Source organism: Ornithorhynchus anatinus, unplaced genomic scaffold, assembly GCF_004115215.2.
Source record: "Ornithorhynchus anatinus isolate Pmale09 unplaced genomic scaffold, mOrnAna1.pri.v4 scaffold_224_arrow_ctg1, whole genome shotgun sequence".
Classification (NCBI taxonomy): domain Eukaryota; kingdom Metazoa; phylum Chordata; class Mammalia; order Monotremata; family Ornithorhynchidae; genus Ornithorhynchus; species Ornithorhynchus anatinus.
This window is the reverse complement of record NW_024396724.1, coordinates 283476-308647: the sequence shown is the minus strand read 5'-3', so window position 1 is coordinate 308647 and position 25172 is coordinate 283476. Positions and strand designations below refer to the sequence as shown.

Sequence of the window (25172 nt, the reverse complement as noted above, 5' to 3'; positions counted from 1 at the left end):
AGAGAATGGAGGGCAGGGGGCTGGGGGCCACAGCCTCAGTCTCTTTGGGACCCTGAAGCCATTGGTGGGGGCCAATCTGGATGAGAAGGTATTGGCAGTAAAAAAGTCATTTGATTCACAGAAATCATTAAGTCGGTTTCCGGCTTGATTCTTATTTCCAAGGCCATATTTTCCAACAACCTTCATTTCCATTCCATTACTAACTTTTGCATTCCAATCCCCAGTGATCACCAACACATCTTGCTTGCAGTTTTTATCTCTGGACTTCACTGTAAAATCTACTTCTTGCTCTGCACCTGTTGTTGGGGCATACTCCTCAAGTATTGCTATACTGAATTGTTTTCCTCTGAATCTAACAGATATCATTGACATCATTATACCCAATAACTGTCATAGCAAGTTCTATGTCAAATTTACCACTACACCATTTCTTTTTTTCAGCATGAGCAGATTAGTAGACACTGTGCTCATTTGAATGGAAATACTCAATACCAGTCCATTTCAGTTTGCTTATTCCTAGGATGTCAATCTTCAACTGGGTCATTTCATTCTTGAGTATTTCCAGCTTTCCTTGGTTCATACTCCATGTTCCAATATTCAGGGTATCTTTACAGCTTCAGATACCTATTTCTTGTACAGCAACATCAGCAACTGAAGGTCCCGAAGGCTCTATTCTGGCCACGTCATAAATACCCATGATATTCTGAGACTTCGTCTGCTCAACCCCAGTAGCTAGCTGAGTGCCTTCTGACCTGAGGGGGCTCATCTTCCCGCACTATATCTGCAGTCATTCTGGTATGTGTATCCTTAGAGTTGCCTTGGTAAAAATACAGACCTGTTTTAACATTGCTTCTGCTCAGCAAAAACTTGAGTCTCTTCCATTTTCTTTGATCAACAATTTAATCATTTGCTCATCCACCTTGGACTCTTTCCCATATCACTGCTGCCTAACAGAGGTGAATCCATTTTGTCGAATGCTTCAGCTTAGACCTTTCCATTATGGGTAACCCTAGTGAGAGTATCTCTCAATGGAATAGCGCTAAGCTTCATTGGCATCTGTAAACTCCCCTGCCACGGTAAGGTATTGATTATAGGAAAGAGAGACTATATCACTGGTGGTAAAATTCTCCTATGAAAAAATATGCCTAATTTACAGAGAAAACAATTTAAAGGGAATTATTAACGGAATAATAAACCAATACCCATACATGTTGAGGCTGAGTTTCAGAAAACACAAAGTGATCAATTCATGTACCTACAATATGATTCACTGAAGGGCATGGAAAGGTGATTGACATTCAGGATCTGTTAACTGCAGCACAGTGCCAATTCTGGGCTATAGTTCTGTGACCCAGCAGCCTTTGGAGCCAGTGAACCTCTTTGTCGCCCAACTCTACTCGCTATTGTTCTCATAATCCACGATACATGTCCAACTCTTGGAATGCTTTGGTGGAATGCCTGATTCTCCAGTCAGAATCCTAGACCTTTGGCACTGGCAGGCAGGTCTAGGTCTGGAACTCAGACCTCCCTATCCTCTAAGATGGGTTCTTCTCCTTGGACAAACACCAGGGCCTCTTGTTCTATTACCAGTGGTTTTCAATCAGCCACCGTATTCGATAAATATTTTGTGGGTCCCCAATAGGATCCCTTCTTTCTTTAGTTTGACAAAGAGGTGGGTTATGTGAATACAATTGGAATAAATGTGGGATTTGTTCATTTTTACAATTTGATATCAGGTCCAATAGATACAAACACATATACTGCATGATTTGCTTGTACCACCCCAGCACTTGGCACAGTGTCGGGCACATAGTTAGTGCTCAACAACTACCAAAATTATAATTATGACTATTATTATCCTGAGCTACTGGTCTTTCTGTGTTTTGTGGTGTGTTTATGTGGGAATGTTTGTTTGTCTTGCCACTGCAACTTCTAACCTCCCCATCCTGCAGACCACATTCCTTTGGATGAAGTCTAACAAAGTTCCTGCTGTGAATCCCAGAGAATGGTTGTTAGCGAGATGTCTTATGGCATTCTCCTTCTGCTACAGATCATTATTGGCTTCTGGAGGAATGTCTTCCTTCTCCTGGTTTGTGCTCGTGTGGTCTTTACCAGCCACAAGATATACCCTTCAGATTTGATCCTCGCACAGCTGGCACTGGCTAATACCATCGACCCTCTCACTCTTGAAATCCCAGAGACCATGTCAGCTTGGGGGCTGAAGAACTTTCTGGATTCGGTTGGATGTAAAATCCTCTTATACCTCTACCGAGTGGGCTGGGGCTTTGTCATCTCCACCACCTGCCTTCTGAGCATCTTCCAGGCCATCACCATCAGCCCCAGCACATCCCGGTGGGCCGAGGTCAAAGCCAAATCACCCAGAAACATCCTTCCCTCCTGCCTCTTCTCTTGGGTCCTCAGTCTGCTGATAGAGGTAACTACACTGATATACTTGGAGAGACCCCACAACCTAACCAATATTCAAATGACATTTATTATTAAATATTGTTCCTCCAACAGTCCAGTTACAGTCACCACTCTGGTAAACATGGTGGTCTTCTCCCTGCGGACCTCTTTTTTGTGGGGCTCATGAGCACGGCCAGCGGCTACATGGTGTTTGTCCTTCACAGACACCACCCACAGGTCCAACACCTCAGTGGATCTGGTTGCTCCCCCAGGGTGATGCCCGAGGTCAGGGCGGCCAAGAATGTAGTCACCTTGGTCACTCTCTACGTTCTCCTTTATGGACAAGGGACTGTCATGCTGAGCATTTTAGTCAACATGAGGGAAAGATCTCCTCACCTGGTGACTCACTCCAAGATATTGTCCTTCACCTTCTTGGCCATCAGTCCATTTCTGATCATTCACAGTAACCAGAGGATGAGAATGTTTGGGAGAAGGACATCTCCCATTTCCAACTCAGATTCCACACCAGCTCCTAAGGAAGTTGTATGTCCTGGATGGATGTTCCACAATGACATCAACAGAGAGGGAAAAGGAGAAGGGGTGGGATGTAATAACAATAAGAACAATAACTGTGGGGTTTTTAAGCATTTAGTATATGCCAGAATTGTACTAAGCAGTGGGGTAGATACAAGGTAATTGAATTGGACACAGTCCCTGCCCCACATAGGGCTCACAATCTTAATCCCCATTTTATAGATGAGGTAGCTGAGGCACAGAGAAGTGAAGTGACTTGCCCATGGTTACACAGCAAACAGTGGCAGAGTCTTCTGACTTCCAGGCCCATGCTCTATCCACTAGGCTACACAGCTTCTTCATATGGAGAGACGTGGAGCCCCACACCCCAGTGGGCTCGAACACTCACTGCCCAGGGATCCCAGATATGGAGGAATGATGAGATGTGATACTTGGGATTGAGGGATCCACATGGAACTGTGAATGGGGTCACAGTCTCACTGCCCCTTGGCTTCCTAGAGATGAGTTCGCTGAGAGACCTCCCAGCCTTGAGAGACCTCTGATCTCAGTATTCAAGGCTCTTCTCAAGACACCCATTCCAGTCTGGGGCAGGGGGGGAATGATCTGAGTCCCCAGATTCCAACCTTTCACAAAGACCACTTTATCATTGATCCATCAGATATGATGGGACAGACAATACATCCAAAATGGGGCAGTGTGGGGTTGGGAGACAATGAGAATGAACCATTCAAAGTCTGCAGGGGAGAGATGCTTGATGTTTGTGACTCCCAGTTACAGCTCAGCAGCAGCAGTGGGGAAGACAGATGGGATATTGCTCTCAGGGGCTGGAGGATAGAACAGGATTCAAAGTCCTGAAATGGGGAAAGGCTCAGGGATAAAATGCCCCTAAAGACCAGGATCAGGCATGGGATTTAGTAGCAGAACTAGTGAGGGAAGTAACTCAAGCCCTTTCCCACATTCCCTGAGAGCAAGGACCATCATTCCTACCCCGGCTGCCCTCTCTCAAGTGCTTAGTTCAGTGCTCTGCATTCAATAGGTACTCAGTAATTACCATTCATTGAACCTTTGTCTCCAGTACACTCTATACTCCTAGAAAACAAGCATCATGTCCTGTAGCTCTATAATGTTCTTTCAAGTTTTTGTTTGCTTGGCTGTGCCTTTCTGCTGCCCTGGGATTGATGCTCCATTAAAGAAGCAGCATTGCCTAGTGGAAAGATCCCAGGCCTGGGAGTCAGAGGAAGTCCTGAGTTCTAATCCCTCCTCTGCCCCTTTTCTGCTTTTTGACCTTGGGCAAGTTACCAGCAGTCCCTGTCCTTTCATCTCTGCTTACATCACCACCCTCTGCTGCATCCTCTTGTCTGCAAGTTGTTTGTTTCAAGCTTGCCTTTCGTTGAGGAAGGCTTTCTGGGGAGGGGTTGAAGCAAGGGGCAATTTCAGAAAATCTCTCAAAATATTAAAGGGAGAAAGGCTAAAACCTGAAAATCACCCCCTCTGCTGATCATGATTTTCTAATATTTTGAGGCTTTTGGAAGTGAGGCAATCCATATTTCCTTGTAATCACTGAGGAGGTCAAATGGTGCAGCAAATATGTAATAAAGCAGAGTTTGCCTATAGAACCATGACAAAGGAAATGTAGACCTACATAGGGTGGGGTGGGATGTCCAAAAGATGCTCCTAGTCTAAAAATGTCATGCTGCTTCCTCAAAAAAGCTCCTCAACATCTTGACTCAGAGACCCAACCTCACACCCAACAAATAAACCACAAGTACCCCACCTGTGCACCTCTCAGGGTCGCACCTGGAGAGTTTCCAGTACTCTACCAGTATCGACTATGGGAAGGAGAGTCAAGCAGAGGCCTACCCATTCCATTCTTAGCTTGGGCAGTGGCTAGCAAGTGTAAGGCAATCTGCTATAAGTCTAAACTCACCCATCCTGGGCAGCAGCAGCATGGGGGGAGGGGGTGTTGAGGGTGGAGACTCAGATTTACCGTGCAAAAGAAGGCAATGGTAAACCACTTCCGTATTTTTACCAAGAAAACTCTATGGATACACTACCAGAACAATTATAGATGGAGGTGGGGCATTCTGGGAGAGATGTGTCCATGGCATTGCTTTGTGTCGGACACAACTCAACAGCATAAGACAACAACAGGAAGTCCTCCTATGAAATAGCTATTGGCAGTACCATCTTTGAGAGAAGGAACCTGGTAGCATTTTCACCAAAGGGTACCTACCATCACGTGGCCATTTGTGAAGAAAAGTGGCATAGTAGCCATTATGGGAAGGGCTGGATGATTACCATCTTTAAAAATTCCTCTTCGGCAGCTCATTTTGGGGGAATCATCATTCATTTATTCATTCAATGAATCATATTTATTGAGTGCTTACTGTGTGCAAAGCACTGTAGTAAGAAACAAATGCTTGGGAGAGTACAATAGATCAACAAACAGACACTTTCCTGCCTACAGCGAGCTCACGGTCTAAAGGGGGAGACAGACACAGTCTAGATAGGCGGGATTTGCTTTGCTTACAGGCAGGAAGTGCTCTGGCATTCAGTGTAGGAGTATTTGCTGGAGGCAGCCGAGGAGGAGCAACCGAAGATTTAGCTTCACTCCTGCATCATACCCTTCCACATCAACAGAAGGCAGGGAAAACAGTCCTAGATTATGGAAAAAGAATGAGATTGAGTGGAAATCTAAAGGGCTTCACTAATTTGTTCTTGAGAAGCAGAAGCCTAGTCCAGGAGGATTTATTGAGCTTAGTGTGCAGACACTGTACTAAACACTTGAGATAGTACAGTATAACAATCAACAGACTCATTCCCTGACCACAACGAGCTTACAGACTGCACTTCAAGTCAGGGTAATGCAGAAGAGAGTGGGAAGAGAGGAAAGGGTTAGGAGCTAAATTAGAGAAGTCCACCTGGAGAAGTGCCCTCAAGAAGGTTCTGGAGTGGGGGAGAGTAATTGCTTGTCGAATTTGAGGAAGGAGGACTTTCCAGGGCAGAAGCAGGATGTGGGCAAGAGGTCGAAATCAAGATAGATGAGATCGAGGTACATTGAGAAGGTTAGCATTAGAGAAGTGAGGTGTGTGGGCTGGGTTGTAGTAGGAGAGAAGCAAGGTGATGTAGGAGAGTACAAGGTGATTGAGTGCTTTCAAGCCAATGGTGCAGAGTTTTTGTTTGATGTGGCAGTGAATGAGCAACCACTGGAATATTTTGAGGAGTAGGAAGACACATCCTGAATGTTTTGTAGAAAAATGATCCAGGCAGCAGAGTAAGTATGGACTGGTGTGGGGAGAGGCAGGAGGCTGGGACATCAGCAAGGAGGGTGATATAGTAATTGAGGCAGGGTAGGATGAGTGACTGTGTTAACGTGGTAGCATTTTGGATGGAGAGGAAAGGGTGGATTTTAGCAGTGTTGTGAAGGTGGGACCGACAGGATTTAGTGATGGATTGAATATGTGGGTTGACTGAGAGAGAGAGGATCAAGGATGAGAGAGGAGTCATGTCCTCTCCATGCCAGACAGCTTCTGGCAGTCCAGAGTTGCCTTATCTGGTTGAGCAGCAGGGCCAATCCAACTCTTTTAAGTCACCTGAAAAGAGTTCTGCAGGCAGCAGAGGAGTAACTCTAAATGATCAATGTGAAGATGGCAGAAGTCACTTCGACCATTAAAAACTCATTATGCTATTTAGGGTGCTCTTCCTTTCAACTCTGAGTAACAGGGCCCTGCTCCAGTGGTTCAGCCATATTCCAGGAATACTTAAACTTCCTAGAGATTTAATTCTCTTTCAAAATAATATTCCCCAGAGAGTCAACTCATGCCTGTGGGACAGAATAGGAATTTTGGGGCCCAGGACCAGGCTAACTTCAAATTGTTGACTAGATAAAATAGTTTTGATTAGGGTAGCAGGCTGATAAGGAATCTCCTTTCCTTCTGACCATTGAAACTCTCTCCTAACTGCTTTGAGCCATAGGTAACCTCCATCAGCACTTGAGGTACTGGACCAAAGGATTTTCCCAGGATCCTATTGGTCCAGTGTCAACTTGTGGAGTTCCCTCTTTGAGAATGCCTGAGGACCAGAACTGTATCCTCCCTCACAAACTAGTGGAAGCCCTGGAGGGGGAAAGTACATCCCCTTTTCAGAAGGCAATGCTGCCCACCACCTCATAGTTGGCTCTCCTTCTAGCTGTGAGGGCCCCTGAGTCGCCAACTAGAATATGGTATTAGTATGCCCCTCCAACACCCACATCAATTCTCTGTCAAGGTTCAGGCAAATGCTATTTGGAGAAAGAAACTCGTTCTTCTCCATTTACTCCTCCCAAGATCCTACCTTAAGGCTCCACACCCAGTAAATACCAAGTGCCTTAGGTACTCTGGAAATGCTATTATTTATGGTGATAGAACTTTGGGGATTTTCTGGAGGTACAACAAATTCCCTGATGAATCTGTGCTACTAGGTTCTTGAATCAAAAATGCTACAAATGGTTGCATTCAATTGTCACACAATAATATTGCAAGCTGTTTTCATATGAAAGTTTTTCTAATTTCTTCCTGTCGGTTCCCCAGGATTCTATTTCAGAGCCCTTCAAATAGGATACGTTCATCGATGGACAGTAACTTTAAAGCATTCAATCAGCTTGCCTTGTCGAACTTTACCTGGCTACTTTCTGACTACAAATCAGTCTGGACACTTCTCTTCTCTAACATTAATATACTCACTCTACCTCACTCTCATCTATCTCACTACTGACCCCTTGCCTACCTCCTCCTTCAGACCTGGAACTCCCACCCTCTCCATATATGACAGACCACCATTCTCTTGACTTTTAAAGTCTCATTAAAATCACATCTCCAAGATACGTTTCCTAACTAAGCTCTCTTCTCCCCTACTCCCTCTCACTTCTGCATTGCCTCTGTACTTGTATCTGTGCTATGTAAGCATTTGATAGCCATACCAGCCCTAAAAGACTTCTATATTTATCCATATTTATTTATATCCATTAATGTCTTTCTCTGTCTCTAGATCATAAGCTCTTCATGGGCCGGGAACGTGTCTACCAGCTCTGTGGAACTGAAATCTCCCAAGCACTCGATAGAGGGCTCTATACACAGTAAGCACTCAATAAATACCATCGATAGGTTGGTTGATTAATGGAAACTCAACGGGGAAGATCTGGGAGATGGCCACCCATCTATTTCCCTATCTATCTCATACCAGTCTCTTATAAGACCTGTGAGTTTGTCAGTAGGGGCTACTTAGGTTCAAGTGGTGTCTTTGTCCTAAACCTGCACCCTCCCATACTCCACCTCCCCTAATGTACCTGCCTCCTTCTCACCCCTGCAACCACGGTGCAAATGTGGCTTTTAGGCAGTGTCCAATAAATGCTGCTAACGTAAAGAATGGTGCCAAGGTCTTTCCCTTTGGCAAAGCCAGTAGTCATAATCACTACTACTCTGAACACTAATGGGTAAATATTTTCATAGAAAATCTATGAGACCCAAACGTGCAACTGAGAAGCAGCGTGGCTCAGTTAAAATAGCACGGGCTTTGGACTCAGAGGTCATGGGTTCGAATCCCGACTCTGCCACTTGTCAGCTGTGTGACTGTGGGCAAGTCACTTAACTTCTCTGTGCCTCAGTTACCTCATCTGTAAAATGGGGATTAAGACTGTGAGCCCCATGTGGGACAACCTAATTCCCCTGTGTCTACCCCAGCGCTTAGAACAGTGCTGTGCACATAGTAAGCGCTTAACAAATACCAACATTATTATCATTATTAACTCGGTAGTCACTGAAATGAATATCCCAGTATCGTTATAGGATTGTGAGCCTTTGCATCATTTCCCCATACTTTGTGGATATCAAAGGTCCTCCTCTCCCCACCTCACTCTCTCCATTGACCTCCCCCACTGGCTGACCCTCAGTTTCCTGAAGGACCAGATCGGAACTGGATAACTTGAAATGTAATGGGCAGACCCTACTCTGCTTTGCCTCCTTCCTTCATCACACTCTATTGGATCCTCCTTGTTCAAGTTTTGTTTTTCAAGCCTGCACATCAACGAAAAAGCACTTTGGAGGATGTGAGCAGAAGAAGGCGTGGAATTCTCAGAAAATATCTCGAGATAAAAAGGAGGGATGAGGTAATGCCTGCAAAATTGGCCCTGGGCTGATCCAGAAACTGATCTCCTAACCTTCTAAAAGCCCACATCATCATTATGGTATTTGTTATGCACTTACTGTGTTGTAAGCCCTGTAATAATCACTGGCATAGAAAAAAACATGAACAGGTCAGACAGACTGTAAACCTCATGTGGGATAGGGACTCTAAGTGAGTGAGTGAAAATGAATGCATAACTTTTTACAGAGGCAGGGTTTATGCAATGCTTTACAGACCTGAAGCATTTCGAAGATCTTAACAGACTATGGAGTCAAATACAGTTGTCCAATTACTGTGCAGGCCAATGGGACACTCATTTCATTGTAAAACCCAGCTCTGCTCCAGCACCATGACCAAGTGAACCTCAAACCACACAGTGTCCATTGCAGTATCATTGACCCCATGTCTGACAAGGCATTGTCAAAAACTGCATCTTCAGTTGTGAAGAAGAGCAAAATAGATCATAATTGGGATTGCAGGAAAGCACCAATATATCATTTATCAAGATTGTTGCTAACACTGTAATAATTATCATTATTCCTGTCATTTGGTAGATGGTGACTTTATGACAAGCACTATACTAAGCACTGGGAAAAGGTATTCAGATATTGAAGCATATGCAACACCATGGTGTGCTTTCGCATGAAAAGAGTTATGTATCTCTCAAAACAACACCTCGTAAACTCAACAACTCAATATTTGGGATGGGTGTTACCACCGCCATCTTTGAGAGAAGCACCCTGGAGGTCATCATGCAGAAAGGGTTATGGCAGCAAATTTGAGTAGGACTGTGTGATTGTTCCTCACAAAGTAATTGGTTGTAGGGGACCTTTTAAAAATGGCAAAGGGTCCACCCTTTCCACACTGCACCATGGGAGAAGGTCTAACTGGCTTTCTTAGTGGATTTGGCCTGGAAGCCGGTATGAGAGCATGGGAGAAGTCAAACTAGGAGCAGTAATAGAAAGCTGTGCTCCCTTCCTCCTATTGAACCAATCCTTATGTCCAAAGGGTGGAGGAGTATGGCCATGAAAAAGAGAGAAGACATGAGAATGAGTGTGAGGCTGGAGGGAGGAGTCTGGTCATGGAGGACAATAACAATAATAATAATAGTGGTATTTGTTAAGGGCTTACTATATGCAAAACACTGTTCTAAGCACTGGGGGGATACAAGGTGATCAGGTTGTCACACATGGGGCTCACAGTTTTAATCCCCATTTTATAGATGAGGTAACTGAGGCACAGAGAAGTTAAGTGACTTGCCCAAAGTCACACAGCTGGCAAGCAGCGGAGCCGGGATTAGAACCCATGATCTCTGACTCCCAAGCCATGAGTGTCTGTAAAGCCCCTTCCCATCATGCCCAGCTTGATGCCAGAGTAGGTGGGCCCAACCTAACCCTGCTAAGGTTCTGACATGAGCTTTGCAGGCAGCAAAAGAATAATTCTGAATACTTGAAGAGAGGAGACCAAAGACAATCTGCTCATAATAAACTCAACGTGCTGTTTTTCCTCTGATCCCCTTCAGCTCTGACCCTAGACTTGGCCTAGAGTAATGAGGCACAGATTCTAGGATTCCTCACACCACGTGGTGATGCAGTTCTCTTTCAAAACAGGATGGCCCAGAGAGCCATCTTGTATTGCTCAAAAGCCATGGGGGCGAGTATTTAGGGGATCTGGAGGCCAGTTCACATTAAGTGATTTCATCAAATGAATTGATCGATAGAATTTGTTAGATGTTTACTTTGAGGAAATCTCTGTATTAATTCTTCAGGACAGTATGATGGGGTTGCTAGACATGATCCCTGTCCTCAAGAAACTTATGGGGAGACAGATAATGAAACAAAAAACAGGTTAGGAAAGCAATAAGGATAGGGGTAGGTACATGAGTGCTTTGGGTTCAGGATGGCATGAGTATTTAAGTGCATAATGATTGGCTTTAAAGCATTTTAAAGAACCATTGGCTATAAACCACTTAATTATCTTGCCCCCTCCTATCTCACCAGGCTACTTTCCTACTACAACCCAGCCTAGACAATTGTTTTCTCTAATGCTAACCTTCTCACAGTACCTCAGTGTCGTCTATCACACCACTGATCTCTCGGCCATGTCCTGCCTCTGGCCTGGAATGCCCTTCCTCCTCATATCAGACAGATTATTGCTCTCCCCCACTTCAAAGCCTTACTGAAAGCACATCTTCTCCAAGAAGCCTTCCCTGACTAAGCCCTCCTCTCCTCTTATCCCACTGCCTCTTGAGTTGCTCTTACTTGCTCCTTCATTCATTTTCCCTCCCATCCCCACAGCACATATGTATATATCTGTAATTTATTTATTTGTTTATTTATATTAATGTCTGTCTCTTCCTCTAAATTGTGAGCTTGTTGTGGGCAGGAAGGTGTCTGTTGTTATAGTGTACTTGCCCAAGCGCTTAATAAAGTGCTTTGCACACAGCAAGAGTTCAATAAATATGAATGAATGAATGAAAGTGGGATGGATGAAGCTGTACAGAAAGAAAATAAGGTGGGGGTTGACGGCTTAGCCTAGGGGGACTTCCTGGTGGAGGTATGATTTCAGTAAGACTTTGTAGCTGGGGAAAGTTTTGGTCTATAAGATTCATAAAAGGAGGTAGTCCAGGCAGGAGGGAAGGTGAGGAAATGGTCAATGGCTGGTGAGTCGAGAACCAGGAACAGTGAGTAGATAGGTATTGGAGGAATGAAGTGTGTGGGCTGGGTTCTAGTGAGAGACAAGCGAGGATAGGTAAAGTGGAGAGGATTGATTGAAAGCCTTGAATCTGATAGTGACTTTGTGTTTGATAGAGAATTGGATTGGCCACCATCAGTGGCATTTATAAAGCAGGAGAGAGTTCCAGGCCAGAGTTTGAATGTCAACAAGAGGCACCAGGTTGATAGGCAAGATTGAGATACTGTTGAGTAGGTTGGCATGAGATAAGCAGAGTGTGGGGGTTAGGTTGTAGTAGGAAATCAGTGAGGAAAGATAGGATAGGGCAAAATGACTGAATACTTTAAATCTGATAGGAAGAATTTTCTGTTTGATGTGGAAGTTCATGTTCTTGGACAGACTTTTTTTTTAGAAAAATAATCTGAGAAGCAGAGTGAAGTATGTACTGAATGATTACTATATCAGCCCCCTTGCTGACCTGCCAGCCTCCTGTCTCTCCCCACTACAGTACATACTTCACTCTGCTGTCTGGATCAGTTGTTTTACAAAAACCTTCCTCCATGTTTCCTCACCCTTTAAGAATCTCCAGTGATTGCCCATTCTCCTCCACATCAACAGAAACTCCTTGCCATTGGCTTTAAAGCATTCAATCACCTAGCCCCCTCCTAGCTCACCTTGCTGCTTTCCTACCACAACCCAGCCCACACACTTGGCTTTTCTAATGCCATCCTTCTCACTGTACCTCGATCCCACCTATCTCACAGCTGACCTTTCAAACATATCCTGCCTCTGGCCTGGAAGGTCCTTTCACTCCATATCCTACATATTCTACTCTCCCCACCTTCAGACCCTTATTGAAGATACATCTCCTCCAAGAGGCCTTCCCTGCCTAAGCCCTCCTTTCCTCTTTTCCCACTTCCCTTGGTGCCACCTTGATCTCTCTCTTTACACCCCTTCCCTCAGCCCCACAGCACTTATTCACTTATCCATAATTTATTTATGTATATCAATGTCTGTCTCCCCCTCTAGACTCTGAGCGTTTGGGGAGGGGGATGTTTAAACAACTCTTTTGTAATGTCCTCTCCCAAGTGCTTAGTATCATGCTCTGAACATAGTAAATGCTCAGGAAATAACTGATTGATTGATTGGATTGAAATGAGGAGAGGCAGGAGTCCGGGCTGTCAGCAAGGAGGCTGATGAAGGAGTCAAGACAGGATAAGATAAGTATTAGAGCCTGGGTCTCATTTATGTAAAGAGGGATTGAAGGGGCTGTGCACGGAGCATTCTGGGTTGGGCTGAGGTTTGCCAGGTTGTGAATGTGGATGGAAAGACTCTAGGCTGATCCCATCCAGGCCACCGGGGCCACGCATCTGGCAATTCTGGTACCAGCTGGCTGGCTGTTTTATGTAGCTCCACACCAGTTGGACATATTTGCTGCCTGTCACCAGCTACACAGCACAAATCTTCCGACACATTTGTATGCCTCTTTCATTACTTCGGCTCCACCACTCTCATGTCATCTCCAACTCCACCTTCCCCAGGCATGACTCCTTCCCCTGCCACAACCCCTCCAGATTTTCTGAAACCTAAACCTCTGCTCAACCCTTCCCCATTCAGTTCCAATCCAGTTCGTGCTTCTCAAGACAACAGAGCCTGAGCAGAGTGACACATGTTTAACAAACACAACACGTTGGACAAGCTTAAGATTTTGGGGTGCGGAGCCAACACAAAGTCTTCCACTGGGTTGTGGATAAATCACCCCTCTGTCCCCAGCTGCACCACTTGAAATGGCTCCTGAAAATTCACATCCCACAGCCAATTAGGCCATAATAGAGGACCCACCTTTTCTATCACCTTAAACGTGAGAGAGTTGAAATGCCATATGCCTGTCCTTTTCATCTCTCCTCCACCGGCCCCATGGCTCACCAATACAACCCAAAGGGAGATATCAGTATCTCCCTTCCTCCTGCACAGAAGGTCTGGAGGACGTGATAACACCTTCCCAGTGCCCAATCCCCTTTCCCTCAGTTCTCATCCTACCTGGATGGTGAGGCATTTGAGGAGGTCGTGCCGCCCTCCAACTGTAAAGCTGGGTGAGAACAAAGAAGAGCTGAGCTAATGCTGCTCTGTCCACAGAGCATTTTCCAGTGAAAGTGGGAGCCCATCGATTCTACATCTTCCACCTGGGAAACTTTATCGAGTCTCAGCCGAGGGCACGCCGTTGCCCAGTGATGGCCCCCACAACCTGTTCTGTTGTAGAACACATGGAATTGTGATGTCACCAGTCTCCAGAGTTCGGGCCCTATCCTGGGGTGAAGCTGTTCAGGGCACAATTTCCTGTGCTAAGAAAGATGTCATTATGGGTTTCGAGGATGAGCACAGAAAAGAGCCAACCTGACTCTTACCATCTACCTCCTCAGAATCAATCTTTCACCTGCAGCTTGAGAGAAATTAATAGAAAAACAACCCCAAAAACAACCCAGCTAAAGTTTTATGGTCTTGCGTTTTACTCCCGATTTTTTTTCTTTAAATGACTGAAAAAGAGTATCCTGCATACCTAATATTTTACTTGGGTATCTCTCCATTAATTCAAGCTTATGGAGGCAGTTTCCTTTTTCATTCTACAAATTCAGGTCTACTATTTGTCCCTGCAATAGTCCTGTCTCCTGTAAAACAGTTCCATAACAGTCAGATAGAGATAATTGCTTTATTAAGTGATTAAACCTTGGTCACAGCTTGAGTGAATTCATCAGAAAAGTAGATCTACACTGTTCTTCCTAGTTGGCTTATCCCTATTCTCTCAGTTTTCTTGGCCCTTCTTCTGCACTCCTGAATTGCCTTCCTTTCTCCCCAGTTCCTGAAAACTCTTTCTGTGCTAAATTTATTTTTGCAAGTATTTGTCGTGCTGATCCAACAATCAATCAGTAGATTTACTGAGCACTTACTCTGTGCAGAGCACTATACTAAGCCCTTGGGAGAGTACAATACAATAGAGTTCATAACCACATTCCCTGCCCACAATGAGTTTACATTCTGTAGTGGACAACAGACAGTATAAACGAATAATTTATAATACATAACTTTATATATGTACATAAGTGGTGTGGGGCTCAGGGTGGGGTGAATATTAAATTCCCAAAGGTCAAAAAAGCCAAGTGCATAGATAACACTGGAAGGAGAGGGAGCTGGAGAAAAGAGGCTTTATCAGGGAAGGTCTCATGGAGGATCTTAATGAGTTGACCTTGCTTTGGCCACTCTCCAACCTCTTCCACACCCAGCAGTCTTCACCCTCCAGAGTTAAAAAGATGAGGAGGGTCAATGGCCGGGAAGCAACACTTGGGGGAGAAGAGAGGTTTAGGGGGTGGGGGTTATTTAAGAAAGAGAGAGTTGGGCAAGGGAGAAAGTTGGAGAAAACCCAAGGTTAGTGGGGGTCGAGATTTTGGATGATGGGGAGCATAAAGGAGGGATGCCTTAGAGAAGGTGGGCATGCAGAGATGGAGAGGAAGCTTTGGTATGATGAAGAAAGCTCTTTCTCCTCCACCTCTGCCTTCCTCTTCCCCCATCCCACTCTGGTTTCAACTCCCTAATGTGTCAAGCCCAGGGGAAGGGGGCAGAAGGCAGTGATGAGCTCAAAAAGTGATGGCAGCAGGACTGGGAGAGGGGGAAATGGAAGGTGAACGATATGAGGGTGCGTATATGATGTAGGGAGAGAAGTCAAGAAAGCTAGAAGCCACAGAATTCCTGGGAGACACAAGACTTACATGACCTCTAATGGTGTTGGGACGGGGCAACCTTTATGTAGCTGGACGGGAAAGGGGGTTGAACACAACTTCAGAGGCTTCTAGAGGAGGACTCTCCTATGATGGAGGAAGATCTGGTTTCCTTCCCATCAGCCCAACTAATGTGCTGCAACAGCTCTCTAATTCATTCATTCAATCATATTTATTGAGCACTTACTAAGTGCAGAGCACTGTACTAAGCTCTTGGAATTGTCTCTAATGTTTGTGAAGACATTGTGTTGTAATGTTGTAATGTTGTGTTTGTAATGTTCCACCTCAGAATGGGGTCTAACTGAACTAATGACACCAAAGAGATTTTACTTCCAAAACCATCTGAAACAGATCAATTACTGTCTAGTGACTCCCACCAAAATAGGGTTCCACTTCTATGCAGACTCAGATAATGAGGAGTCATGGAGAAATAAAAACAAGCCAGACTATACAACCAAAATAACCAATTTTATATAAGCCCCCCAGTCCAATCTATACAGCCAAAATAAAACCTCTTTATAAACGGGGGCAGTGCTAAAGATATGGGCAACTTTTCAGCTAAGTGAATGAGTCTCCTATGGGAAATGACCAGTGAAACTCAGTCCAGTCAAAACACTGTGGGCCTGAGAACATGCAGGAAGGAGTTGATTCGATTGCTAATGGTTTCTCCAGCCCCTTACACTCCCTATACCAACTGTGTTCCTCCTGGGACGGCAGGTATGCCGGGCAAGAACGCAGCAGAGTACACAATACATGTAAGAGTTTTATTTTTAAAGGCTACTTATGGACAAAGTAATAGGGCGTATCTTGACTCTGTATAGACTGTTAGATCAGTAGGCAATTGCCATGAATATGATCTTGTTAGATCTGCAGATTTAGGGGTGGTCTGTGGGAACAGGTTGAGTCAGAAAACTGAAAATCTTTTTATTTTGCTCCCTTTATTCACCACCCCCACCTCAGCCCCATAGCACTTATGTATATATTTGCAATTTAATGATTTATATTGATGCCTGTCTCTCCCCTAAGCATGTAAGCTCACTGTGAGCAGGGAATTTATATACCAATTCCGTTATAGAGTACTATTCCAAACAGTACAGTGCTCTGTACCCAATAAGTGCTTAGGGAATATGATTGACTGATTGATTGAAGACTCCTGGATAAGGAGTTTAGAGGGCAATTGTGTCATCTACGATGAAGAATGGGGGAAGGAAAAGGGTAAGCACAGAGTGGAGGGAAAGGAGGAGTAGGGAACCAAAGGAGATGGGGACTGGAAGGAGGGGACAAAAGGAGGGGAGATGGGTAGAGGGAGGAAGGTCAGGACACTACCTTTTGATGCTCTCTTCTCTTTAGTTACAAATACCCTTCTTGCTCCTAGGGGGTCATGGGATTGTTTCTGACCAGTGGTGACTTGGAACGTGACCGAGAGGGGGTACGGACTGGTTTCTACCAGGCCAAGGTCACCACAGTCTCGCTCCCCTCCAATGACAAGGCTGCAGGAAAAGGGAGAGGGAACTGCGGGGCACAGGAAGATGTGTACTATGCAGCCATCTCTCTGCTCCGGTTCTTCCTTCCAATCAAACCTGGCTGCCACGTGGGAGCCATCTGACCTACACTTAATCTCCTATATATCAAGATTAAAACCGATTTTCTTTCCCTGAGATCTCAGACAGGAGGGGATCTAGCCTAATGCTGAGGGACCTTTGCTTCAAGAGTCTGGGGATTGGAAAGGAATTCCTGCAGAAAGCCTGAAACCGCACTGACGAGAGAGACGACCTTATCCTACTCACAAGTCTCCATAAATCCTGCTGGCAGGGATGACAGCTCTCAGGTAGTCAGACTCTGTCAGAACAAGTCCGAGGAAACATTTATCAGCTGCTTTCCACTTCTCTCTCCTCCCTCAGGGAGTGGTTAGTGTGTGTGTGAATGAGTGACTCAAGGGAGCACTAATCCACTCTGACACTTGAACTGGAACCTTTCTAGAAAATCTCAAATTCCCTCCCTGATCTCTCCCCATAATTATCCTCTGGTAATTGACCCATCAGAAATGCCTATGGAGAGACACGGCAGGCTCAGTGCCATATTCTGCAGTACCTGGAACATGCCAGTTCCCACCCACAGCCCAGCTCTGCTAGGATCCAAGCCTGGGTCTCGAGTATGTGTCTGACTCCCTCATTATCATGATTAAGAATGGCCACAGATGCTCCTGTTATAACTGCCCATCAGCCCCCTGCCATTCTGCACATCTCTTCCTGCTAGCTTTCTTCAGGGAGGGAGTGACATCACTAAAAGGTCGGAGTGAAGCTGGCCCCCTTCCTTCTCCTCCCCCTCCCTCACGTCAGCCATTCCACAAGCAGGCTGTGGGAGAAGGCACTGATCCTTACAGGGACAGACAACCTCGGCATCCTTGTTCATCCATCCTGGGCCTTCCCTTTTTTATGGTATTTGTAAAGCACTTACTATGCGCCAGACACTGTTCTAAGTCCAGGAGTAGATACGAAATAATCAGGTTGGATATACTCTGTATCCCTCCGGGGGGTCTCAGTTTTAATCCCCGTTTTACAGATGAGGCGACTGAGGCCCAGAGAAGTTAAGTTGACTTGTTCAATAGACAAGTGGAAGAGGAAGGATTAGAAGACAGGTCTTCTGACTCCCAGGCTCCTGGACCCCCTCCAATCTGGCTTCCATCCCCTCCACTCTACCGAGACTGCTCTCTCTAAGGTCACCCACGATCTCCTTCTTGCCAAATCCAATGGCTCCTACTCTATCCTAATCCTCCTTGACCTCTCAGTTGCCTTTGACACTGTCGACTATTCCCTTCTCCTCCACACCTTATCTCACCTTGGCTTCACAGACTGTGTCCTCTCCTGGTTCTCCTCTTATCTCTCTGGCCTTTCATTCTCGGGCTCTTTTGCATGCTCCTCCTCCCCCTCCCATCCTCTGTTGGGGTTTCTCAAGGGTCAGTTCTTGGCCCTCTTCTGTTCTCCATCTACACTCACTCCCTTGGCGAACTCATTCGCTCTCATGGCTTCAACTATCATCTCTATGCAGATGACACACAGATCTACATCTCTGCCCCTGTCCTCTCCCCCTCCCTTCAGGCTCGTATCTCCTCCTGCCTCCAAGACATCTCTACCTGGATGTCTGCCTGCCACCTAAAACTCAACATGTCCAAAACTGAGCTTCTCATCTTCCCTCCCAAGCCCTGTCCTCTTCCTGACTTCCCTATCACTGTGGATGGTACAACCATCCTTCCTGTCTCTCAGGCCCGCAACCTTAGTGTCATCTTTGACTCAGCTCTCTCGTTCACCCCGCACATCCAATCCGTCAGCCAAACCTGCCGGTCTCACCTTTATAATATCGCCAAGATCCACCCTTTCCTCTCCACCCAAACGGCTATCTTACTGGTACAGGCTCTCGTAATATCCCGGCTGGATTATTGTATCAGCCTGCTCTCTGATCTCCCTTCCTCCTGCCTCCCCTCACTCCAGTCTATTCTTCACTCCACTGCCCGGCTCCTCTTCCTGCAGAAACACTCTGGGCAAGTCACTCCCCTTCTTAAAACCTCCATTGGTTGCCTATCGACCTCCGCACGAAACAAAACACTTCTCACTCTAGGCTTCAAGGCTCTCCATCACTTTGCCCCCTCCTACCCCTTCTCCTTTCTCTCTTTCCACTGCCCACCCCGCACCCAGCGTGGCTCAGCAGAAAGAGCACGGGCTTTGGAGTCAGAGGTCATGGCTCTGCCACTTGTCAGCTGTGTAACTGTGGGCTAGTCACTTCACTTCTCTGTGCCTCAGTTACCTCATCTGTAAAATGGAGATTAAGACTGTGAGCCTCACGTGGGACAACTTGATTCCCTTGTGTCTACCCCAGCGCTTAGAACAGTGCTCTGCACATAGTAAGTGCTTAACAAATACCAACATTATTGTTATTATTACCCTCCACTCCTCTGCCTCTCACCTCCTCACTGTCCCCCGTTCTCGCCTATCCCGCCGTCGACCCCTGGGCCACGTCCTTCCGCGGTCCTGGAATGCCCTCCCTCCTCACCTCCGCTAAACTAATTCCCTTCCCCTCTTCAAAACCCTACTTAAAGCTCACCTCCTCCAAGAGGCCTTCCCAGACTGAGCTCCCCATTCTCCCTCTGTTCCCTCTGCTCCCCATCTACCCTCCCCTTCACCTCTCCTCAGCTAAGCCCTCTCTTCCCCCCTTTCCCTCTGCTCCTTCCCCTCTCCCTTCCCCTCCCCTCAGCACTGTGCTCATCCGCTCAATTGTATCTATTTTCATTACCCTATTTATTTTGTTAATGAGATGTACATCACCTTGATTCTATTTATTTGCTATTGTTTTAATGAGATGTTCTTCCCCTTGATTCTATTTATTGCTATTGTTTTTCTCTGTCTGTCTCCCCCAAATAGACTGTAAGCCCATCAAAGGGCAGGAACTGTCTCTATCTGTTACCAATTTGTACATTCCAAGCATTTAGTACAGTGCTCTGCACATAGTAAGCGCTCAATAAATACTATTGAATGAATGAATGAATGAATTCTCTCTTCAGTACAGCACACTGTTTCCTTCCTCCTTCCAGAATCAGGTGTGGGGAAGTCATGATGGTTCACCAGGCTTTGGGCGGTTAATCTGGTGACCATCTCATCAGCCCAGGCCTCTCTACCCCACAGCTCGGAACTCAGTTCTCAGAAATTGAGACAAGTCTCCCCCAGCCACATTTTGGGGATCCAGTAGACTGAAAGTTCGTTGTGGCCAGGAACTGTGTCTGTTTATGGCCCTTTGTATTCTCCCAAGCACTTAGTACAGTGTTCTGCATAGTGGAAGCATTCAGTGAATATAATTGAATGAATGAATGAGAATTAAGGTCCATGAAGCCGAGGAGCTTTCCCAGTAACTCAGTAGCTGGGAAAGAGGAGCCATTAGTGTTCTTGTTGGACCTCCTTTTTTTTTAAAGGTATTTGTTAAGTGCTTACAATGTGCCATGCACTGTACTAAGCCCTGGAGTAGATAGAAGCCGATCAGGTTGGACATCGTCCATATGTCAAGTGGGGCTCACAGTTTTATTCACCATTTTAATCCCAATTTAATCTCCATCAAGGTAACTAAGGCATAGAGAAGTTAAGTAATTATATAATAATAATAACTATGGTATTTGTTAAGCGCTTACTACACTCCAGGCACTGTACTAAGCGCTGAGGTGGATCCAAGCAAATCGGGTTGAACACAGTCCCTGTCCCAGGTGGGGCTCAGAGTCTCAATCCCCATTTTACAGATGAGGTCACTGAGGCAACGAGAAATGAAGTGACATGCTCCAAGTCACACAGTAGATGGTGGTGGAGCTGGAATTGGAACCCAGGTCCTCTGAGTCTAGGGCCGTGCTCTTTCCATTAAATCATGCTGCTTCTCTCTTCTCACCTCCTCTTATTCTCTTCTTCTCCTCTCCCTCTCTCCTCCTCTTCTCCTCCAGAGACCCGAATGCTAATAAACCTTTGGTAGCACTGTACTGAATCAATCAATAGTTTTTCGTGAGCACTTATTGAGAGCACAGTAATGTACTAAATACTGGGGAGGGAATGATAAAATTATGTAGATCTTCCCTCTGCCCTCAAGGAGTGTATGGTCTAGTGAAAAGCACTGCTACTGTTTTGTAGAAAACCTAGTATCCCAGAATATCATCCCTAATTGCCAAAAGCAACTATTTTGTGTAGGCGGGATGTGACACCTTGCCATTTCTGCACACGTAGACTACCACACCCTTCTATTTAAATGCTTACTCCCTCACATATCCCACTTAGGGTTAGGGTTTGAGCTGGGGTCTTTCATCTGTATTCATCTTGGCTCTGTCTCCCTGCCAGGACCGCAAGTTCCTTAAGGACACTGATTAGATTTTCTAACTGTACTGAACTCTCCCAAGTGCTTAATACACAGCTCTGCAAAAAAACGAGTACTCAGTTGATGCTATCTTTTGATTAATCCATTCATTTTCATCAGCAACGATCTCAGCTTCCTCATTCCCATTTGTTGCAACTCAGTTCGAGCTTCTCTCCTATGACAACCCGGCCCGCACACCTCACTCTTTTAATGCTAACCTTCTCACGGTGCCTCAGTCTCCTTCATCTAGCCGCTGCCATCTCGCCCACGTCCTTCCTCTGGCCTGGAAAACCTTTCCTCCTCATATCCTACAGATAATGGTTCTCCCCACCTTCAAAGCCTTATTGAAGGCACATCTCCTCCAAGAGGCCTTCCATTCCTAAGCCCTCCTTTCCTCTTCTCTCACTCCCTTCTGCATCACCCCGACTTGCTCCCTTTATTCATCCCTCCTCCCAGACCCACAGTACTCAGTAATTTATTTTAGTATAGCAATGTCTCTCCCTGTAGACTGTAGGCTCACTGTGGGTAGGGAATGTGTCTGTTAGATTGTTGAACCGTACTCTCTCAAGTGCTTACTACAGTGTGCTGTGCACAGGAAGTGCTTGAGTGAATGAAGGAATGGATTTTCCAAGCTGGGGAAGCAACTCCTGTTGGCCACCAAGTCGCTCTTAATCCATCCCACCTTAGGCACGTTGGGTTTCAGGGCAGGGCACCATCCTGGATGCAGCCCTGTCATAACAGGGCCTTATGGTCACTCCAGTGGGACGTAGTGGGAGGGCGGTGGTATCCCTGGAATCCTAGGAGGGATCTGCTTCAGACCCAGGAGATCCCCTTCTCCAGAACGTTCTCATCCGCCGGTCGCTCACGATCATCAGGAACGGACTGATGACCCAGAAGGTAAACCTCAGCACCATGTGGCTGTTCATCAGCAGGGGAGAGGTCCCCTTCATGTTCATCAAAATGCTCAGCGTGACCGCCTGCCGCCCGTAGAGGAGAACGTAGACGATGACCAGGGCGACGACCCTCTTGGCCGCCGTGACCTCGGGCATCGCCGTGGAGGAGCGGCCGGTCCCGTGGATGTGTCGGACCTGCCGGTGGTGCCTGTAGAGAACGAGCACCATGTAGCCGCTGGCCAGGGACATGAGCCCCACGAAGAACAGGTCACGGAGGGCCAAGGCGATTGCGACGGCCAGGACACTCGCTTCACTGGCACTGATGGTCGAGCAGTACTTGAGGTCCAGTATGAGTCGGACGCTGCTGCTGTTCTGGGCACCGGTCATGTAGATCAGGACAGAAACCTCAATCAACATGTTGAGGAGCCAGGAGAGGACACAAAAGGGGATGATGCGCTGGGGTAACTTGGCCTTTGCTCCCACCCACCGAGAGGTGCCGGGGCTGATGGTGACGGCCTGGAAGACGCTCAGGAGGCAGGTGGAGCAGATGGAGAGGCCCCGGGACACCCGGTAGAAGTAAATGAGGATTTTACATCCAACCACGTCCAGGAAGTTTCTCCAGCCCCAAGCCGACAAGGCTTCCGGGATTCCATAGGTGAGGAGGATGATGGTGTTGGCCAAGGCCAGATGAGCAAGGATCAGGTCGGAGGAGCTGGGCTTGGGGCTGGCGGAGATGACGCTTGTATAGAACAACAGGAGGAAGACGTTTGCTACGGATCCAATGCTGATCTGCAACAGAATCACAATGCCAAAGGAGACCTCCGTGCCATCCATCCTCTCCAAAGCTCAGTTAGAAGTGAAAGAGGGCTCCAGCAGAGTGACCTAGGGTGGGGAACGAGAGAGAGAGAATACAAGAAGTCAGAGAGAGCACTCTGAGCATCCTCGGTCCCCGCAGCCTGGGCCTGCCTTGGGGACGTGGTGAGTCCACACAATAACTGCAGCATTGTCTACTATTGCTAATAATTGTATTTGTTAAGTGCTTTCTCTGTGTCAGGCACTGTCCTAAGCACTAGGGTGGATGCAAGCAGATCGGCTTGGGCACAGTCCCTGTCCCACACAGGGCTCCCAGTCTTAATCCCCATTTTACAGTTGAGCTAACTGAAGTCCAGAGAAGTTAAGCAATTTGCCCAAGGTCACACAGTGACCGATGGCAGAGCTGGGTGTAGAATTCAGATCCTTCATTCATTCAGTCAGTCAAATTTATTGAGCACTTACTGTGTGCAGAGCACGGTACTAAGCACTTGGAAAGCCCAATTCAGCAACAAATGGAGACAATCCCCTCCCACGATGGGCTCACAGTCTAGAAAGGGGGAGACAAATGTCAAAACCGGTAAATAGGGAGGCCCGTGTTCTATCCACTGGAAAGACCATGGGGCTTGGAGTCACTATATTCTCACAAGTGCCTAGTACAGTGCTCTGCACGTGATAACCGCTCAATAAAAATGATCGTCTGAATGACCGACTGATGGAGGACCTGTACTCTCTAATCCAGGTCCTGCCAATTGCTTGCTGTGTGGCCAAGGGCAAGTTTTTTAACTTCCCTGTGCCTCAGTTTCCTCAATTTTAAAATGGAGAATCAGTACCTGTTCTCCCTCTTTCCTAGACTGTGAACCCCATGCGGGACAGGGACTGTGTCCAACCTAAGATGTACCTACCCCAGTGCTTAGAGCCGTGTTTGATGCATAATAAAGTGCATGACAAATATCATATAGAAAATTCCAACCTGGCCCAGCCGGACAACACGACTTGGCATGTACCAGGCTAAAGGCCCAAGGATCAAAACATCTCTAGAATCTGCCCTTTCCTCTCCATCCAAACCACTACTATGCGGATCCAATCATTTATTGTATCCCAACCTGACTACTAGATCAACTTCCTTGCAGATTTACTTGCTTACAGTCTCTCCCCACCCTAGGCATTTCTTCATTCTGATGTCCTCATCATTTTTCCAAAAAAAAACCAACCCGTTCAGTCTTCCCCCCACTCCTCAAGAGCCTCCAGTGTTGCTCATCCACTTCCACATCAAACAGTAACTTCTTACTCTCGGCTTTAAAGCCCTCAATCAGCTCTCCTACCTACTTCGCTGATCTCCTACCATAACCCGACCCATATATTTCATTCCTCTATCACCAACCTATTCACTGTACCTCTATTTTGTCCTCCTTGATGGAGTCTCCTTGTCCATGTCCCTGCTCTGACCTGGAACTCCCTCTTCCTTAAATTCCTCTCTTGTTTTTGCTCCAAAGCACCCAGTGAAAAGTTGGGAAGGGCAAGGAGAGACTTTGGAGTTTTGGGGGAAATTAGAGGGAACTTGTTGGAAGAATAGGGGACCCGTCTCTCTCCCCAAGAACAGCGATATGGAATTCAATCAATCAATAAATCAATTTAGTGAGCACTTGAGCACCGTGGCTAAATAGAAAGAGCCCGGGCTTGGGAGTCAGAGGTCGTGTGTTCTAATCCCGGCTCTGACACTTGTCTGCTGTGTGATCTTGGGTAAGTCACTTAACTTCTCTGTGCCTAAGTTACCTGATCTGGAAAATGGGGATTAAGACTGTGAGCCCCTTGTAGGACAGTTTGATTACCTTGTATCTCCCCCAGCGCTTAGAACAGTGCTTGGCACACAGTCGGTGTTTAACAAATACTACTATTATTATTACTGTGTGCAGTTCAGTACACTAGGTGCCCATGACAGTACAATATAACAGAGTAGGTAGACACTTTCTGTGCCCTCAGTGAACTTATCGGTAGAGCATTCCTCCTGAGACACTTTAAAGAATATTAAGTGACAATCAACAGGATT

At 46.3% G+C, this 25172-nt stretch overlaps 1 non-coding gene and 2 pseudogenes across 1 annotated transcript; 2 read left to right on the top strand and 1 right to left on the bottom strand.

The window, feature by feature from the left end:
* The first annotated feature begins 2005 nt into the window (after nucleotides 1-2005).
* ORNANAV1R-PS4032 lies at nucleotides 2006-4033 on the top strand (annotated as a pseudogene).
* Nucleotides 4034-4719: 686 nt separating this feature from the next.
* Nucleotides 4720-4857, top strand: LOC114808796. Its single transcript, XR_003756566.1, has one exon. It is a non-coding gene; the product is annotated as a small nucleolar RNA SNORA7 (small nucleolar RNA).
* A 17359-nt stretch (nucleotides 4858-22216) lies between these two features.
* ORNANAV1R-PS3904 lies at nucleotides 22217-23146 on the bottom strand (annotated as a pseudogene).
* Nucleotides 23147-25172: the final 2026 nt, after the last annotated feature.